The sequence below is a fragment of the Mesoplodon densirostris genome, chromosome 19 (genome assembly GCF_025265405.1).
Source record: "Mesoplodon densirostris isolate mMesDen1 chromosome 19, mMesDen1 primary haplotype, whole genome shotgun sequence".
In the NCBI taxonomy this organism is placed as follows: domain Eukaryota; kingdom Metazoa; phylum Chordata; class Mammalia; order Artiodactyla; family Ziphiidae; genus Mesoplodon; species Mesoplodon densirostris.
The window spans coordinates 11,970,166-11,972,747 of NC_082679.1; the positions used below are offsets into that span (position 1 = coordinate 11,970,166).

The window sequence follows — 2,582 nt, forward strand, 5'->3', positions numbered from 1 at the left end:
TCTGCAAGTGCGCAGCTGAGCGGGGCGTATTGGTGGGCGCTCAGACCATCACTGTTGGACAGCAGGAACGGGAGCAGAATAAGGGAAGGTACTTAGGTCAGTGCCGGGGTGGGGGGAAGATCAGCAAGGTCTGTGGACCAGGAAGCCAGCAGATCTGAATAAATTCACATTGACAGAAACACTCCTCATGCATCTCCTGCCCACCACCAGTTTCCCAGACCCACCAGCAATCCCAGGAATCCACCTCAAGCAAGAAGAAATCAAGAAGCATCACGGTACAGCTCAAAGAAGGTAAAAGTCAGAAGACCAACCAGGTCCCCACACTGAAACGGGCCATTTGGTGACCTAGGGCCAGCCCTCTGCACTGTCTGGGCCTCAGTTTCCGTATCTAAAAGTAGGAGGTGGGCTTGGAGAAGCACTCGAAGACTTCTTCCAGCGCTAACATTCTGGAGCTTGAAAGAAACAAGAACACAAGATGGACTGCTGGATCCACTAAAGGCCACGGCCACACAGCTAGACTGAGGCAGGCCCAGAGTCTCCCTGACCCCAAAGCCTGTGCCTAAACTGCCGTGCTGGGCTTGCTTCCCCTCACCTTGGCTTGTACGCATCTCAGACTGCAGGGTGTTGGAGAACAGGGTCCTTGGCCTCATCACCACAAACCCACCAGGGCATCCGAAGAAGCCAAAGAAAAAGGTGGCTGGCCCTGGGCCTTCCCTGATGAGACTCTGCCCCTCAGCGCACGAGCCGCCACCCACCCCCAGGCTGCACACTCACTCCAGCCCAGATCTCCCACTCGCCCAGCACCGCCTCTGCAGGCTCACAGCCACTTCTGTCCTCCCAGCGCAAGGAGCTGTCCAAAGGCTGAAATTCAAGAGCCCTCACCGTGGTCCAGAAGCCCTCCAGTAACTTCCCTGCAGCCTCCAGGAAAGCCCAGCCCCCTCACCATGGCCTCCAGGCCCCTGCAGGACGCCACCTCTCCCTACGAGAGCACTATGCTCCAGCCACACTGGAGAAGGCCAAGTCTGCCCCCATCTTGGGGCCCTTGACCTTGCTGACTCCTGCCCTAGAACACTGTTCCCTATCTCGTCCCTTTCCTCTGATCCTTCAGGACTTAGTTCAAAGGCTGCGTCCTCTGAGAGGCCCTCCCTTAGCCACTCTCCACGCCAACAGCCAGTTTTACTTTCTTTGTAGCTCTCTCTGGAACTCAGCTACTGTCGACTTGCTTTACTGTCTGTCCCCGCCTCTGAACTGTAAGCCCTCTGAAAGCAGTCCTTTTTTGTCTTGTTTCCTGTGATATTCCCTTCTGAAACAATGCCTGGCACGGACTAGGTGCTTGAATCCTATTTGTGTGTTTTCTTAAAAATTGTATTTATTTATTTATTTTTGGCTGCACAGCTTGCAGGATCTCAGTTCCCTGGCCAGGGATTGAACCCAGGCCCCCTGCAGTGGAAGTGCAAAGCCCTAACCACTGGACCACCAGGGAATTTCCAAATCCTGTTTGTTGAATGAATAGATCCTTCCAGGCTCCCACAGCCCACAGAATGAAATCCAAGGCTGGCTTTCCAGGCTCAAGTGGATGTGGGCCTCTGCCGACCTCCACAGGCATATTGCCCCCAGAGCTCACCTTCTTCCTCTGTTCAACAACTTGGGTTCCCCTACGTGCCCATCCTCCATGCTTCCTGTGTTGGCCACCTCTACTGTACTCACCGCTACTGACTCTGCTCAAATCTCCCCCATCTGGAAGCCGTTTCTGGCTCCACCGGAGGCCCAATTAACAGTAACGGCCTCAGTCTTCCCACAGCTCAGGCAGCATCCTGGGCTTAGCACTAATCATACTGCATTGAAATTCCTTCCCAGTGAGGCTGCCCCCACAGGGCAGGGCTGGAGGGCAAGGTGGGGTTTGATTCATTTTTGTGGAGTGGAGCCCAGCACTGGTCTGCATATAGGCCCAGTTGAATGAGGACATCTGCCCCGCAGACAGTGATATCTGTATGGGTGCATATAAGCACTGATCTGGGAGTCAAACATCGGAGAGTTTGGAAACTGGTTCGTCCATTCACTTGCTGTGTGACCCTGGGCAAGTGACTTCACCTCTCTGAGCCTCATGCTCCTCATCTGTGAAATGGGGGCAGTAACATGGGCTGATAGGAACTTCATTAATCTTTAAAAAAAAAAATAGTTCCCTGTGCTATACTGTAGGACCTTATTGTCATTAATCTTAAATATAATACTGACCACCATGCACAAGGAGTTCAAAAAGTTCACAAAGTGTTTATCACATCAAGGTTTGAGGTAGAGAAAATCAGATGCCACCAATAGGACAGTGGCTCAATAAATTGTAGCATAGTCATACTCAGGAATAGGATGTGATCATGAAAGATAATGGAACTGATCTATGGATAAAGGACATGGAAAGTTCTCCAAGACACTGCTGAATGAAAAGGCAAGTTGTAGAATGATTTATACAACTTAATATCATTTACATAAAACACATACCCAAACCACTATGTATTTTCTTTTCTTTTTTTTTTTTTTTTTTTTGCAGTACGTGGGCCTCTCACTGTTGGCGGCCTCTCCCGTTG

At 51.2% G+C, this 2,582-nt stretch overlaps 1 non-coding gene across 1 annotated transcript; it reads right to left on the minus strand.

Annotated features, from left to right (window-relative positions):
- Positions 1–1,410: 1,410 nt before the first annotated feature.
- On the minus strand, positions 1,411–1,483 carry TRNAG-UCC (transfer RNA glycine (anticodon UCC)). Its single transcript has one exon. It is a non-coding gene; the product is annotated as a tRNA-Gly (tRNA).
- Between the last annotated feature and the right edge of the window lie 1,099 nt (positions 1,484–2,582).